The following is a 17,981-nucleotide window of genomic DNA, read 5'->3' as shown; positions in this document are numbered from 1 at the left end:
TCTTTGTTGTTTTATCTTATTTGGATGTTTACTAAATTTCACTGATCCCCGTCCCAACTCTTTTGAGACGTGTTGGATTTATCAAATTAGAAATGAGTACATATGTCCCCCAAAACAATATTTTTTCTCGGTTTTAACACTTAATATGTTGTCTTTTCACTATTCTCCATCTAATGAATAGATTGAATGTTTTGAAAATGAGAGCATTTTGATTTTATTCACTGTTTACCAAACGTCCCAACTTCATCGGAGTTGGGGTTAGTACAATGACACAATCCAAGTTTTGTCATCTATTTCTAAATTTAAGGTTTACCACTCAACACAGGTCTAAACACAATGGGTAACTTGGTTTGCAACTACAGGTGGGCTACCCTATGATCATCCAAATATTTGAAAAACAAAGTTGCATAAAATGCAGAAATTCCATGCCGCAAAGCCTGTAAAATGTCGCACAGCTGTAAATCTTTCACTAACTACTGCATTTTTCAACCTCATGGTGGCAGCAGTGTCACATAGATCACATTCTATTACACTGAGTGCTTCCCCAACCTTTCAAAGGAAATTGGTTACAAAACGTTCTGAAACACTATAGTGACTCAAACTTGTACTCTGTTTATACTGTCCTTTATTCAAAATAGACCTATTCTTCTCTAATTAATTTACCACATATAACACATACATAGGGACATGTTCACAGTGAGGAATTATTCACATTCCAAAGACAACATAATTTGGATTAACAATTGTAGTCCTATGTAGGATAGGCTATTTAAAGAGTGAACATATCTCAGGTCTTTATTTATGAGTTATTTTTTGAGTTACAAAACTCACTTCTGTAGAAATTACAAGTTGGGCTGCATTCATAGACAAATTTTGAGCGTGTGCGCCATGTGCACATGGGTGATACATTTGTGTCCTAGACTTGTTTTTTTTTCTCACTCTCACATAATCTAATAAAACATTCACTGTTGGCATACGTCATACAGATTGTCACACAGCATCTCATAAAAGGCAATACTGACTAGCAATGTTAGTTGTAAATGAGAAACACAATGAGGCGTAATTAGGGAAGACAGGTCCCCATTGCTACCTACAGAGATAAGACTAAAGGCGTGCGCTTCCATCCCCTAGGATTCTCAGAAGAACGCCGTATAAAATCAGCACTGGATGGAACCGATTTTGCAGATCTTGTGACCATTCGATTTGGTTCAGTGCAGCAGCGAAGCTTTTCAAGCCGTTCAACCACACCTAGCGTTCATCCTTGGTATTCACTTTGCATGCATCTGCACGGGTCCTGAAGCTGCAGTCAGTCTGTGGATTCAGTGTGCAGTGGTTGAATGTCTTTAAAGGACATTGTGTCTGCGTCGCCAGAGGAGAACATTCAGCACCTCTCTTCAAATCAGACAAAACGATAGTCAGTTTGTGTCAAGGATGCCGCGGCAACGCACGGGATCTGTCCTGGGGAGAGACAGGTGCAGCAGAGAAAGGGATTAATGCACAAAAGGTTAACCGGAGTATATCGTCTCTTTCTTTCTAAGATTCTACACCCAGCGCTCAGAAACGGAGGACAGCATTTCAATCGGATCGCGGAACATAAACCGAGGGCATTAAACAATCCAGGTGAGCCCGCGTGCAGACTGTTAAGATAGAGGCTCCCTGCGCAATGCTCTCGTCGCGCCTAACGGTGCTCATGTTTCACGGGCATTTGTGTTGTGTGGCACACCGATAGCCTGCGGGTACAAACATTTGTAAACGTTTTAACTTACAACCGCGCGACACTGATATGTGTGTGGTATATGGTTTATACACCATTGTGCATTTCGCTGGTAACAACGAAAGCCTACAGTATCCTCGGCTATTGTTAAATGCTGTGTGTGGTGACAGATTCTGTCTGAAAGGAAATATATTGTCCCTCTGGCCGATTTCATGGTCCGGCATATTTGACCAGGTCATAGATCTTTCTTAAAAAGCAATTAAACCTTGTTTATATGTGTTATGGCTAATTCAGTAGAACACTGTATCGGTACCGCATTTACAATGTCAACATTGAAGGCTGCTGATGATAGCCTACAAATAAAGGTACCTTTGAGGTAGGTTCTGTGGATCACCGTGAGATGTCTGTTATAGCCTATGGGCCTGCTGTAGCCTATGCCGTGTGTTTAAATGGATATATTTCATTACTTCAGACTAGACAAGTTTTTGGCATAGAGATAATCAGCACCCTGCTGTCATTTTCATCATGTGATGTGTTTCTTTTATATAAGGGTTCATCCATAACAGAGACTTCATAAGAATCACACATATTTGGGTTCCTCTTAATCAGGTTTAGTCTTTGGCTGGTCTGCTTCCAACTTGAAGTGGACACTTTCAGAGTGACCCATTACAACTCAGTCAGATTGTGGCCAAGCTACTCATTCACACAAAAACTTGATAAAGGATGGAATGCTGAGCCAGTGTATGGCCCATTTGTTGGAGACGATATAAATTGAAATCCTTTATTTTTTTTGTACAGTTACGTCTTATTCTACACATTTCACACAAGTACAGGTGCAGGACAACCCATGTGAATAACTCACTTGGTCAGTGAGCTTCAAGCTGCATGGAATCAGTAGGCCAATATGTTTTTCTAAATCGTGCTCCATCTTCATCTTCTACTGATACCGCCCACGCACAGTCTTGTGTGGTCCCTTTAAATGTTCCTCTGTATTAGTTCTGATGATAAGTATATGCGGGGGCCACCTTTTCAGATGAGGATTGTGGTGGTGAGGCATGTAAGTAAATGAGGGAAGCGAGTGAGAATAAGAGGGGGAGGTTTTCTAGAAGAAAGAATGGACTCCTGGGAGAAGAGAGGTTTGCACCAACCCCCAGTCCCACTGGATCTCTATGCTGCTTTCTCCTCCCAATATTATCGTCCATGCAATGAGTGGTGCCAGCGTTGGCCTGTCACAAATCCTGTTGGCCTGTTGCAAAGTAGATGCCGATATAAAGAAATGGACTTAGCTGACTGTGTTGGGTATAGTAAAATATGTGGTCATGATGGCAAGAATTGGGAAGCCTGATTGCTTGCTGTGAGGAGTAATGCATGTGCAGTCATGGATAAGCGGTTAGGGCATCAGGCGTGTAGCCCAAAGGTTGCCAGTTCGACTCCCGACTTGCCAGGTATGTCGGGGGAGTAAATAACCAGTGCTCTACCCCATCCTCCTCCATGACTGAGGTCTCTTTTGGGCGCCATTGGGGGCTGCCCCCTTGCACGGGTGAGACATAAATGCAATTTCGTTGTGTGCAGTGTGCAGTGTTCACTTGTGTGCTGTGTCACAATGACAACGGGAGTTGGAGTTTCCCAGTTGGGCTTTCACTTTTTCACTTGACTTCATGTGCAGCACACAGGTATCGAGAAATATTTTTCGTCTTGGTCCTCGGAGGAACAGCTTGCTGAAACTGAGTGCCCTGTCAATGCCACATACGTGCACGCTTAATAATCATGGATTCCTTTACTACATGGACGCGGCCCAGGCCATAACTTCAGGCTCAAAGTTTTCCCCATCGCACAACTGTGTCTGGATTTGTTTTTGCCAGCGTTTGTGTGTAAAAAGTATGCAAGCTGGAGAATAAGAAGCAGATCTAGTGGACTGGCTACCACTGAATGGCTGCCCTGTTATCACGACTGTGCATACATAGTGGGGCACAGCAGTGCTCTGTGCAGGTGCTGAATTCACAGCGCTAAAATATCCACCAGGTGCCTTGTGTGGATGATATCCCACCGATCCCCTGGTCTCCTCCTGGGCAGTGTTGCCAGATTGGGCTGTTTCCCGCCCAGTTGGGCTGTTTGGGATGGCCGTCTGCGGGTAAAAATGGCATTTTGCAGGAAAACCCGCCCAATTTTGCCCATAGAAATCAATAGAATTGGGCGGGATTTAGTGCTTACAGGCGGGTTTTGAGCATTTTTTGGGCTGGAAATCATAAGCCTCATCTGGCAACCCTGCTCCTGGGGAGTAGATGGAGGTCGGGTGGGGTGGGGGATGAGCTACATGAAGGGCTGGCGGCAGGGGCGTAGCAGCAAATTGTGGGCCATATGTAAAATCAGCTCAAATGGACCCCACCAGTGACATATCTACATTCAGATACTGTGTGGGACCCCTATATACATGGGGCCATGGTGACTCAGTCACACTTTACCCCCCTGTACGACACCCCTGGCTGGCGACATCAGAGGAGGGTTCTCATTCACCAAGGGATCAAGATGTGCCTCTTTAAGCCAAACAGCCCATATAATTGTGTGCTCTGCAGACCAAAGAATCAGCATTTTTGTCTGCATGTTTTGTCGGCATGTTTTGTCTGCACGTTTGGGGGTTTGTCACACAGCCTGCATTGAATCAAAGCAAAGGATCTCCACAGTCCAGAGGGTTTAAAATGAGATGCCAAATTTGTCTCTTGCGAGGGTAGAATTTTAAGGCAAAGGCAGGTTCAGTAGGTTAAGATCTCGCCGTCAAAGTCTTCATCCAGTTTAGAATGTATGAGTACACTCCAATGACAAACAGCCTTAATGTCTGTCACATCACAAAACAGGTGCACTTCCTGTAACCAAACTGTCCTAGTGCATCGTAGCTTTCCCATCGCATCTCAAGTCTAATGTGAATGAATTGCAAAACAGGCCATAGGATTTATCTCCAAACCCATCACGAGATTGAGGGATGCAGTTGCAGCCTGGAGGGAGGTTTGTACATCTACAGCAGCCCTGTCACTGCATAGGGAGCGCACCATCCCTCAGCAGCACAGCACAGTAAATCTCCGTCTCCTCCAGGGATCCAGTCAGTCATTTTTAATCCTTCCTTCTACCTCCTCTCTCTTTCTTTTACGTCTCCCTCTCTCTTTTCTCTCTCTCTCTCTCTACACTTCGTAGCACACATACGTCCTTCCTTCCTTGCACCCCGGTCCGTGATGATTGATGGTGTTCACTGAGAATTGGTGTTCCCAAAGGGTCAAGGTTGCGTTGGTATGTATGGGTCTAGCATAATATGTTTTGGGGCAAGTGGCTACTAGGCTCAAAGGCAAGCTAGCGTGTGCTGTTGAATGGAGTTACGAAGGGATGTGCTGGGTGTATCAGTTGTGTAAAACTACTGTATTGTTGTATAAATTGTTTGTGTGGTTGTTGGTCCTACAAGTGTTAGATGTTACAAGTGACTATTTTCTATGTGTCATTTATGCCAGTGTTATAAAATGCCACAAGTACTTGCACTGACATTTGTTTATAACCGCAAAATTCAGACTATTAGTTACAATAATGGGCTGTTTATGAGAGACTCAGTGTCCATTGCCCTTCGTCCATGGAAATGTGAACCTAGTGCATCATGTCAGAATTAACGGGAAAGGCCATGAAATATCCTCATCGTGACTAAACATTTAGATGCTCATTTAGAATGAATGAGGAAGGTGTGAGTTGAATTTTTCACAGCTTTTTACCCTCTCAGGCAGGCTGCCTTATCGGGCGGTGCTGTGGTCAAATGCTTTTCAATAAGCAGATAAATGCCATGGGCTCTCGTCAAATAAAGACCCTGTCACTTCTTCATAGCCATTATGTCTATTTATGCCAATGAGAATGGATCATTTTTCATGGCGTTTAATTGGAATATTATTGTCATTTTATGTAATTTCTACATAGTAGTGACTCTCTTATATCTTTTTGTCATTGTGGATTTGATGACAAGTAGACTATCACCAGTATACGCTTCTCGTGGACAACATCAGACGAATGCCACATGGTTTGAATGTCTCTTTATGAATGTCATTTTTATGCTTCATTAAACCAATACATTCAGTAAGGCACAAAAAGACAATGCTGCAGTTGAACACATTCAACAGCACTAAGCGAGGATGGCTGCTGCACCATGGCTGTAGCGAATGTCATGGTTCCCTTCTTTTTGTTCTCAGTTTTTTTTCTGTCACGATAGCTCTGTGTCTCAGTGCAATTCATTACAAAGTACTAAGTGGGAGAAAACACACAAAGGCATTGTATAACACACTACACGGCTTCTGTATGAGAAATATTTGAAAATATATCATGCTTTGTCTTTATCTAGCAAGTTCTCTATCATAAGTTGTTGATGTCAACATGAGCTATAGTTTGATATTCAGACAAACTATAATGTGCCTTAAATTCCCCAGCAGAAACACAGCTGCAGCCAGCGCTTCTTCTCTCATGCTCCAACACAGTGTCTGCCTGGACTGCAGTGGGCTGAGGTATAGCTAGCTATAGCTTTGAGCCTCTCTGACAAACATACATGGAATGCCAAGCCACCACCCTGCTGTGCTTTTGCAGGGTGGTTTTGAAAGGCAACAAATAAAGCGTTTTAAAAGCGTTCCCCTAATGCCGTTGTGTGTTTGGAGAGTGGGATCAGAGGGGTTGTGCTGCAGGTGTCCACATAGCTGTGACCCCGGGGGCCTGTCGGCATGCAGGGCAGGGAACGATAGCAGTGGGAGGGACCGCCGTCCCCGTGGCCGCTGTGAAAGTATAGAGCGGTGATTCTCTTTTTTGAATGAACGACCTCATCATGAGCCTCCCAACACCCCCATGACCTCATCATAAGCTTGCCAATGTCCCCCTAGTATTGAAAAATAAAATCGACTAATGCACCCCAATTGGAATTAAGCCCCGCCCCCACTCAGCTGTATCCTTCTCAACGTCCCCCGTTGAGAAACACTAGTATAGAGTATAGGGCCGAGAAGACGTCCCCGAAGAAATTCTATCAGCAAGTCCTTTATACGTAGCTTTTGAAGCCTAATGAAAGGTCATCCGATTGTAGTTCGAAATTTGAGAATAAAATTGCAGTCATTTATTTGATTTGAGAAATTTTCGATTTTTTCTTTTCTCTCCCTTCATTCTTTTTTTTGTCTGTGTTTTTCATCTTGCTTTCTTCCTTGTCCTCCCCCCATGCTCCTCATCATTCCCTTCTTCCATTTTCTGTGCAGCATCTCTGTATTATACCTCCACTGGTGTGATTTTAGTCCCTTCCAGGGTCTCAAAGTTCACAATCTATTAGGGCTGTAACGATATTGGATCGAATCGAGAAATTGCGATACACAGAGTCATGATATTGTATCGCAATACAAGGAGTCAGTATCGTGATATGGCCTTTCAAAGTTTTGCTACCCATCAGTCCAAAAAACAACCACATGATATGACGTGATGGTGCTTCCAAGCTTCAAATCATCGTCATTATTATTTTAAAACTTTTTACAAAATATACTAGCCCCCTGTAACATATTCTACCAATAAAGTATCATAGTTTTTATTCATAGTTTTGTTTTATAATGTGGAATCGTGGCATGTATCAAACCGTAGGTCGTAAACCGTGATACGAACCGAATCGTGAGTTGAGCGTATCGTTACAGCCCTACAATCTATGCCCTTCAGTCTCAGAGTCCCTGTCTGTGCTCTGTTGGAGGATAGGACCTCTGTGAAGTCTACAAATAAACACTGGACCTGTGTAGCTACAGCTGGCTAAGATGGCAGGGGCTCTGTCGGCACTTTTGTTTTCTTCAGAGAGCAATGCCTGTTGGATTCCGGGGTCATCTTTCACTTTTTGTCAGAGCCCTTCCGGTGCTTATTTACTGTGTTTGTCTTTTTACAGAGCATCGCCAGAGAGAGTAGAGAGAGAGAGGTTCCATTGGCCCATTGTTTCCGGGTTCTATTATTGGGGGGGAAATCCCCCTTTAGGCAGACCTAGGCAGACCTAAGGACTGTTCTATTCAATGCTAGGAGCATTATGACACGCCCCTTTAGGCAGACCGGAACCTGGTCAGTCACGTTAGGTGCCCATAGAAACCTATTATGTTGGCATATCTCTATATACTTAAAGAATCTCTGGCATCGCCGCTCATCATGCTAACATGGCCTCCTTTCTCTAAGCAGGTTCCTTATAGCATGGCCTTGAAATAACGACATTTGGCATGTGTTTATTAACAGAACCATGGCAGATGTCCTGAGATGGAGGTGTCAAGCTGAGTTGGGTCTGGGCCAATGGCAGGGGGCGACCCGTTGCTGGTGCATGCTCCAATACTGACTCATCTCTTATGTGGCTTCCATAGGCTCCTCCTCGTCGAAGCACTCAAACTTTAACGAAACATTTGACCTGTGTGTGTATATAGTTTCATGCCAAAAAAAGTACATGCTTGTTCTTTGTCTTCTACTATCTGTCTCCATCATGCATTTTAGTCTGCAGGAAAAGGGGCAAACCTCCTACTTGTCTTGTCTACATAAATGCCATAAGTGGCGCATCTCAACAGTGTGCTGTTGCCCCGGTTCTGAGGCAGGCAGGCAGCTGTTGGGGGTGTGTGATGTGCTGGTGATGCACAAGGCTGTGCGCTGGCGTTGCCATTGGCTTCACGGTGGCCTCCAAGCACTACTGCTGAATCCTGAGAGATTCCCCCGGCTGCTGCTGCTGCGGTTGTCTGCTGATTACTCGGCAGCCTCTTTAACCTTTAAACACGCTTTTGTAGCTCTATTAGTTGGCACTAAATAATGCAGACGGTCCTCTCTGTCGCTCGCTGCCAGTGAGTCACAGGCTACTTTCTTTTCGCTTATTATTCATCAGATTTTATTTATTATTGATCACTCACAATCTTTTGAGGGTTGAGACTGCGTTTTGATGTTTTACAGTAATGGCATTCCAGGACTCAGCACTGCTTCAGAGAATTGTTTCCACTGATGACCTCCCTTGTGTTGGGTTTCACGGTAACATGTTGGCATGTTGTTCGTAGTGTGCAGATGTTAGCCTGATTATCATCAACTCTCAAATCTCTTCAAGACTTGGTCTGACCAAGAGCATAACAATTAACATTTCCCAAACGGCACGGTTGACCTAGCCTCGCGACGCCATCCTCTGTACTCCACCCAAAGATTTTGGCTCCACACATCGTCTGGCAAAAGCTTCGAGCTCGGTTCTCTCAGTGTTTCGCCAATCAGCAAACAGTTGAGAGTGGTGACGTAGAACTCACCGTCGAGCTCCGTCACTGATTGGTTAAGGTAACTATATTCACACTTTCGTTTTGTTATTTGTATGCTTTTGCGACGCTATAACGTTACAGGCATGCTAATAAAGCACAATATGGGTTTTAATTTGAGTTTGGAACTTCAATTAATTTAAATGATAGAGTAAGATCAGACCATCTCCCATCGTCCACGGAGACGGATTCCTCATGGCTTTTGCCAGACTGATTGACGGAGTCAACAGTCGGCTATTCGCCCAGGCTACGGTTGACCCGCCATCTCCCTAGGTTTGCTACTCGTTGTTTGCTTCCCGACAAAGTGGAAGGAGTTCCCGATTTTTCTGGAGCTCAGAAATGATATTTGCATTGCTCATGGCCTGACTAGAAGCAACGCTGAAGGTGTGGTGTCACTAGGAGGGTGCGGCCTGGCTATGCAGATGTAGGTAGAGATAGATGAAATACATTAGTAGGCCTAAATAACCGCTTGTGCAGTGCTTTGCCACAGTGACACATCTGGAAAACGCTCAGTGTAGCCTGCCCAGTGTGTCAGGCACATCCATGCAGGCTGGAGTCTTCTCTTGAGTTCCTCCACAAGCTAGCTGTGCTGCCATGCAGAGTCATTGTCTAGACAGCAGGGGGGGTGACTCTCTGGCTTTGATTTGTTTTTCCTGAGATGTAATCACATCCCACATTACCCACACCACAGCGTCCGGCATCTCTGTGAGCAGAGGCGATTCTAGTGTCAATGGGGGCCCCAAGCAAAAAGCCAAAAGAATGAACATTCGAAACAAATTGCCACTATTATAGTTTGAAGTTGAGCTGTTTTTCACCATCTAGTGTGCTGGGGGCCCCAAGCGGCTGCCTGCCTTGCCTGGTGACAAGATGCGCCTCTGTCTGTGAGAGTGATGTGTGCCAGCCCAGCCCTGCCTAGCGCACAGCACAGGAGGCTAATTCAGCCCTGGAGAGTGGCGCTGGCCCCGCCCACCGGCCTCAGACAGGCAGGAAGAGGTGCTGCCTCAGAGGAGCAGCAATCAGGAGCTCCTCAGAGGAGATGCCCGCCACTCAAGTGGACTTAATTAAAAAGCCTCACTGTAATCAGACAGGTCCTGTACACACAGTACTATATACAGCGTGGGAGCTATAAAAACTGGAGTACTTTTTAAAAAGGCTATACTGGGCCAGCCCTCTCTTCATTTAGGCTCAAGCAAATTGAAATCCAAGTAGACTCAAGTTCATTCTATTGTCTTTTCAGTGCTCTAATGGCTTCTGATCATGAAAGCAGGTGAATGCCCTTCATGGGAATTTGAATTAAACTGTTTCTGACATTTGCATTTTAATGATGCACATTTTCTGAAAATGAAAGTTACGAGCTATATTATTTTACAGATGTATGGTTTAACCTGTTAAAACACAGCGTTATAAATTTGTTGTTACCAGAATGGCAATGACCAAGTCGTAGTGCACTACCAAAGGCCCTGTGTTTTGTCATAGTGGTGTAGTACTGTGGTAATTAACCGGGGCTACTGGGGCTACTGGGCACATGAAGGTGTTGTGTCATCCATCACTTTTAATGATAGTATTTTCATTATGAATGAGGAATTTAAAAGTGTAATATGTAATCTGATGTTACGGTAGCTAGGCCTACATGATTTACAATTGTCCTCTTGGGAGATTTTATTTCATTTGAACAATACTCTTTAGTAGTTTATCTTTCTCTGATATATTTGTTCTGGGAATTTCTACCAAACTATCTATGCACTGGCACAGAAACAATAATCAGTTAAGAGAGAGTGTAGAGTTCAGCGTGTGTGAATGATACGAGCACATGATGTCATTTACATAATGCCATTCACATTGACAAAGTTCATAATTCACATAATGAGTATTTTGTACTTTTAGCATCTTCTTATTGTCACTGACCTTATTCTTCAGCACGTTATTTTGATTATTTTGCCATATTGAAAGCAATGAAGGCCACCCACATACTTATGTTGCGAGATGGATTCAGAGCCTCATGAATATCCTCCAAGTATGCGCTAAATTGTAAAACATGAAAGATGTGTGTATTTCTCCATGCTGCACATACCATGGACTAATGTGCTGTAGGACATTACTCCATTGTACAGTAAAGCAGCGAGCACATTTTCACATGTCTTTGTTTTACTAGAAATAACTTGTGATTCATTTATTTAGTTTCTGTTTGAATCAAGTTGAGTCTCAGTAATGAAATGACTGATCGATGTTTGGTGTTGCATCCTTGTTTCTTTTTTTTTACCTGCGTGTTAACAAACCACCTTTGATCAGGCAACAGTGCATAAAAACTGTCTCTCAGACTGCCTGTCTGCCTGTTCACTTTCCGAGATTGCTCAGCTTGCAGTGAACAATAAGCATGAGTCCCCAGAATGTGTTTTGAAATAGGGATGAAAAACTGTTTAATTTGTGCTCATAAAATGCCTGGCCATGACAAGCATTCAGGAAATGAGTGAGGGCCACATTTGGGCCATTAGTACGAGGGGCTTTTGCATGGTGGCGGGCAGTGTATGCCCTACAACGCTCTGGAAATAGCTTTGCCCATCAAAGACAGCCCTGGGAGCAGTTTCAAAGGAAGAGGAATGGTTGCCACGCAGCTAGCAAGGGAAGTGCTCCCTGGACAACAGGGAAGTGGTGTGGCCATGAGCAGTTGCCAGGAGACGGTGAAGCATCGGAGAGGTGGAGGATTGGGGGATGGGAGGAGGAACTGGCCCTCGTTTCCGTGTTTCGCTAGTCTGAGTACAGTAGCATACGCCTGTTTGCAATAGCTGTATTATGATCCCACCCCACTACTCCGTGAGCCAGAGAGGTTGGTCATTACCGAAGAAGTGGCAAAGGCTACCATACCTGTTCCGAAAACTTGGACTCTCAGCTTTCCATCTGACAAGAGTAGCTGCTTTGAGTTATTACACATAATGTAAGCTAAGGTTGAGACAATATTTTGTATACATCAACGGAACACTGCCATAGCTGGTCATTTGTATTGGGCAGACTGAAATATTTTATGGTGGCATTTCAATGATGGAAATTTTATTTAAGTCCTTTTGTGAACTTTTTGGATAAACACTGCCAACCCCGAAGCTCCTCAGGTCTTTAATCACACACATTTTCTTGCCATTTACGCCTGTCATCTTTTGTCTTTTTATCCCATGGCGACAGGGAGTGTCATACAAAAACAAATTTTCCAACAGTGCAGGATTAGCATGTCCCTAAGCATTCAGAAAATGTTCATTGTTACATCAGACATCACATTTTTTTGTTTTCAGAAACAGTAATGTAGGCTACTAAAGTATACCTTCATATCAGTCTTAATTTGATATGTAGAGTACTGCTTTTTGTGAAGAAGTTGTTCTTCAGCATTCTTAGATAGTTCTGATTGTCTTTAATACATATCCACAACATTATAATTTACATGTGGGTCCCACTTTCATGGAATTCACATTAAAAAGTCAACATCAAGTTGTGTTACAGTTGTGTCAGGCTTTGCCTGGTTTACACGCATACACCAGCTGTGTCCAGCCACATATACAAAGCTAGAAATGCTCTCAGAGATTGTAGACCTCCGCCAAGGAAGCTGTTTGATAGAACATTTGACTATGTTACACCCTATTTTTATTTTAAGTCTTTCTGCCTTCTTTTTGTGGATTTAGAAACTGGAATGTTGAAAATGCTCAGTAATGTTATTCAATTTGCGGTCACTAGGGGCGTCTAGATTTCTAGGCTAGCAATCGTGAAGAATCGTTTTAAAAATCCTGTTTCCGGTTCATGATCCAAATCTCACCACCAAATTGTAATCACTTGCTCCTTTGGTCATTTCTAACAACGCCACAAACTTTCATACAAATCCGTTCATGACTTTTCCAGTTATCCTGCTGAAAAACAAACAGACAGACAGACAGACAGACAGACAGATTGACAAACCAACATATCCTCCTTGGCGGAGGTAATAAAAGCTACAAATAATATATACATTGCACGCAATATTGAACATATAGCACACGTGCTGACATTCCGTCATTAGGCAGGTCACAGAACACACACACACACACACACACACACACACACACACACACACACACACACACACACACACACACACACACACACACAGGGTGAATAGCACCGGGGACAGCATCGTTCCTTGTGGCACTCAAGCACATACACGCACACATTCACACACGGGCACGCAGGCCCGCGAACACAGTGACTCTTAAATGTTTGAATATTCCAGCGAGCTCGCAAACATTGGACTCCTTCACTGACGTTTCTCGTTTCAGAACTTTTCCATCATCATCTGACTTTGGGAATGGGAAGTGTGTGGTTATGTGTCGGGTGTTTGTATTTATTGTATTTATGTATGTGTTTGTTATTTTGATTTCTGTAAGATTATGATGTGCAGTACAATATTAGAGTATGATTTTGTTTAGTTTAGGTTATTAGGTTAGGTTATTAGGCGCTTATTGGTTCAAGAGTAGGGACCAATTGGAGTGTAACGCCGTTGGCGCCATAGTGCGCCAAGTTTAAAACCCCAGGTGAGTGGGGAGGAGCAGGGGGAGCAATCAGCTGATAACCAGAGGAGCTGACTCCATGATGCAAAATTAAGAACTGCTGGTAACCGGAGAGCAGTGTCCTTGAAGCTCTTGATGAGAGCAGCGAGTTTAACAGGTGTCTTGAAACATTGATGCTGCAAGAGTCTGCAGTTTTGCCGTATGTTTATATATTAGGTCTGTTATGGGCAGTCATGGGTGAGCGGTTAGGGCGTCAGACTTGCATCCCAGAGGTTGCCGGTTCGACTCCCGACCCGCCAGGTTGGTGGGGGGAGTAATCAACCAGTGCTCTCCCCCATCCTCCTCCATGACTGAGGTACCCTGAGCATGGTACCGTCCCACCGCACTGCTCCCCATGGGGCGCCACTGAGGGCTGCCCCCTTGCACGGGTGAGGCATAAATGCAATTTCGTTGTGTGCAGTGTTCACTTGTGTGCTGTGTCACAATGACAATGGGAGTTGGAGTTTCCCAATGGGCTTTCACTTTTTCTTTTTTTATGATTTATTTGCCCACGTGCACATTTATTTTTGCTACAAATAAAAAGCGCTTATATTTTTGATAACTTGAAGTCCTGAAGCTGTGTTCCACCATCCAACTCTGGAACTCAACCGTGACGGTCTATCCTGGTAGAGAGAAGCATCTGCTTTTCCACACTGTGTTATCCCGGCCAGTCCTGTCTCCACTCCACTCCCACCTGCAGCACTGTGTCTCAGCAGGAGTGGTTTAATGGTGTTTAAGCCACTGGAGAAATCAAAGAGCACGATTCTCACAGCAATGCCTCCTTTGTCCAAGTGAGAATGCACCCTGTGTAGGAGATACAGGATAGCACATACAGAAGATACAGGATAGTTATTTTTCCAAAATGTTCACTTAAATGAAAGCGCACAGTATCGACAGTACACTGATACCAAACATGCCACCATAAAATATTCTATTATGTCAAATATACATGATCAGCTATGTCAGTGTTCTGTTGATTTATAAACATTATTGTCTCAACCTCAGTTTACATTATGTGTAATAACTCAAAATAGCTACTCTTGTCAGATGGCTTCCATCCATCATTGGAAAGCTGAGGTTCCAGGCTTTGAGAAAAGGTACTGTATGGTGTCCTTTGCCAATTTTCCGCTGATGCTTTCCATACTATACCTGCAGTTTAAGGCCCTGGCTCACAGTCTACTACACCCCTTTCCCACTTTGTGTGTTGTGGTGTCATGCAAACTAGTCCGTGCTTTTGTCACCGAATAATTCACTTACACCAAACCTTCCCATCAATAAATCTAGTGCAATCAATATCAAATCAATAGACCACACTCGCTGATAAATCCAGTAATTGATCTGCTGATTTTCAGTGATTATTATTGATTTGCAACACTTCATTTAATATAATGAGACACGACTGACACGACTGGGAAATAGAAATTCTAGCTCTGTATAAAATGGTCTTGAAGGATAATTTCCTTCTCTTTTTAGTTCACGGCAATCATTTGTGAATCACTATACTCTGCAATGACTTGCAATGCAGGTTGACAGAGAGAGACATGGAGACTTCCAAGTCAATCTGAGATTTTTACCGATATCCTTTTAAGTCCCCAATGTTATGACCTTCTCAACACAATTTGGTTTTTAGAATCACATTTCTATTTCCACATGAATATGGCATGCAGGTAACCCTCCCCAAAGCCCAACTGGGAAACTCTAACTCCTATTGCCATTGTGACACAGCACTTCACAGCACACAAGTGCACACTGCACACAACGAAATTGCATTCATGCTCCACCTGTGCAAGGGGGCAGCCCCCAATGGCGCCCCAAGGGAGCAGTGTGGTGGAACGGTTACCATGCTCAGGATGCCTCAGACAGTCATGGAGGAAGATGGGGGAGAGCATTGGTTAATTACTCCCCCCACCAACCTGGTGGAACGAGAGTCAAACTGGCAACCTTTGGGCAAGTCCAACGCTCTAACCGCTAATTGCTTACCCATGGCTGCCCCTTGAATCACATGCAGGTAGTGGCCACTGTTATGATGGATAGGGAGCTGACAATGACAACTGTTGTTGGTTCCTTTCAGCTATACAATCCAAAATGCACCTATTTATCTGTAAGCACTCTCATTATGAGATGTGTGTGTGTGTGTGTGTGTGTGTGTGTGTGTGAGAGAGAGAGAGAGAGAGAGAGAGAGAGAGAGAGAGAGAGAGAGAGAGAGAGAGAGAGAGAGAGAGAGAGAGAGAGAGAGAGAGAGAGAGAGAGAGAGAGAGAGAGAGAGAGAGAATACATAGTGTGTTTACTGTATCTGTCCTTGCTGGTGCTTGCCTGCCAGACATCTTATTGGAAAACAAACATCACGTGCTGATCTCAAAGACAAGTCAGGGATATCTTTAAATGCTATCATTATCCACAAAAGGTGTGCTGGGGCCTGCCGCTGTTAATGAAGGGCCCTGAAACCAGGGATGAATATACTAATGATCCCCAATTAGCAGACAGAGATGCCTGCATTAGGGAGGTAAACATGGTGCGTGCTTGCCCCACTGCTCAACCCAAACTGGCTCTCATGAGTCTCCGTGGGATCTGAGTTGGTCGTGGGGCCGTATTTTCAGACATGTAACAATAATAATAATAATATTAATTTCTGAAACATTTCTGAAAATAGGGGCCCAAGAGGGTGTGGGGCCCAACGGTGAGACAGTTCTGCCCTGCTAATTATGAGGGGCCCATTTAAGCCAAAAGTGCCCGGGCCCTATTTCTCCCCCAGTCCAGTCATGGGTGAAACAGAGGGTTAAGGCTGCTGTTTGTCTGTCGGGAAAATGCAGCATTACCCAAAATAAAAGGACACATAAACAAGAACAGCTTTGTTTGCTCAGAGAAAACAATGTGAGACAGTCTGGTTACATTTCGTTTTGCCATGCTAAGACTGTCTTGAAATGATTAATTGGGATTACTTGCAGCCTTTGCTTGTGTTAGTGTGCAGCATTATTGTGTATTTCACTGCTCAGTTATAACCGTTTCTCAGTGTTATGACAGAAAAACAAGGTTATCCTTAAAAATTACGACTAAGGAATTGTTCTCACAAATGTTGTCCGTGTGACTAGCCTTGATATAGCTTAACGGCTGCCCGCAAACTAGTGGGAGGGCATCTGTGGCTTCAATACTGAAAGCTGTCTCCTGAGCGATGTACTTACTATGAGGAGGTTTCTTAAAGAGACAAACAAGATAAACTGATGACAGTATCCTCCATCTGTGGCGCTCAGACCCAGGGCTGGACTGGTCATCTGTTATAGCGGGCATTTCCCGGTGGAAATTTTACGTATTTTTTCAGGACTTTTTGCCTTTATTTCTGATAGGACAGTGGAGGAGAGACAGGAAATGAGTGGGGAGAGAGAGATAGGGAAGTATCGGCAAATGCCCCGGGCCGTACTCGAACCTGGGTTGCCGGCATAGTAACCCAGTGCCCTACCGTTAGGCCACAGCAGAGCCCCAGTGGAAATTTTACATTTCCGAAAATAGGGGGCACACGAGGGTGCGGAGGCCACAGCCACAGGTGAGTAATTTAATAAATTATGATAGGCCCCTTTAAACCCTATAGTGCTCTGGTCCTATTTCTTCCCCCGTCCAGCCCTGCTCAGCCCCTCCAAATGAGGATTTACTCTCTGTGTTGCCGAGCCTGTAGATGGCAGCTGGTGCTTCAACTGGCTTGAGCTTGAAGAGCTGTGTAAATATGAGGATATCTATCTGATCACATCAATTCGCGAATGAGATGCGCCTCAGCTCTGGGCTGATCAAATCAGAATCCCATTATTGTGATGCTTTTTGTGACTTTCTGCCATATCAGCCGCTAAAATTAAGAGGCCTCTGCACATCAGCTCAGATGGATTTCATGGCATGTTGTCAGCACAGGGAATGGAATTTAATCACAGGTCTTTGAGCTGCGGGGAACAGGTCTCAGATGGACCTGATTTCATTTCCCTCTACACTTCCCTTGCAACCTCAGCTGGCTAGCCCCCTCTCCTCAAGACGTGTTAGGGGTGTAAATCACTGCCTCCTTGACCATACGATTCAATATTGATTTCTTAAGGCAGCGATTCGATCATTTTCGATACTTAAGAATGCCGCACGATACGATACAATTCGATTCGATTTGATTTTTTTTAAAAATTCTTTCCCACTTCCATTATGTTGTGGAGCTAGGCCTCTGGGCTGAGGCTAGTGATTTGATTATTTTTGAAACTGTTTTGGCTGTAGGATAGATGCATCGATACACATCCATTATTATTTACACCCCTAAGACGTACTTTGCTACTTTGCTAGGGTCAAAGAATTTTTATGTGTGTGTGTGTGTGCGTGTGGGTGTGCATGTTTGCATGTGTGTGTGTGTGTGTGTGTGTGTGAAAGAGAGAGAGAGAGAGAGAGAGAGAGAGAGAG

At 44.0% G+C, this 17,981-nt stretch overlaps 1 protein-coding gene across 1 annotated transcript in view; it reads left to right on the top strand.

Annotated features, from left to right (window-relative positions):
• sema6ba (sema domain, transmembrane domain (TM), and cytoplasmic domain, (semaphorin) 6Ba) overlaps nucleotides 1-17,981 on the top strand; it is a 95,752-nt gene that overhangs the window by 7,873 nt on the left and 69,898 nt on the right. Inside the window, exon 2 of the mRNA XM_063220428.1 lies at nucleotides 1,539-1,620. The gene's annotated coding sequence lies outside the window, so the exon portion shown is untranslated. The remainder of the gene's footprint in view (nucleotides 1-1,538; nucleotides 1,621-17,981) is intronic.

This window comes from Engraulis encrasicolus, chromosome 16 (assembly GCF_034702125.1).
Source record: "Engraulis encrasicolus isolate BLACKSEA-1 chromosome 16, IST_EnEncr_1.0, whole genome shotgun sequence".
In the NCBI taxonomy this organism is placed as follows: Eukaryota; Metazoa; Chordata; class Actinopteri; order Clupeiformes; family Engraulidae; genus Engraulis; species Engraulis encrasicolus.
This window is presented reverse-complemented; position numbering and strand designations above follow the sequence as displayed.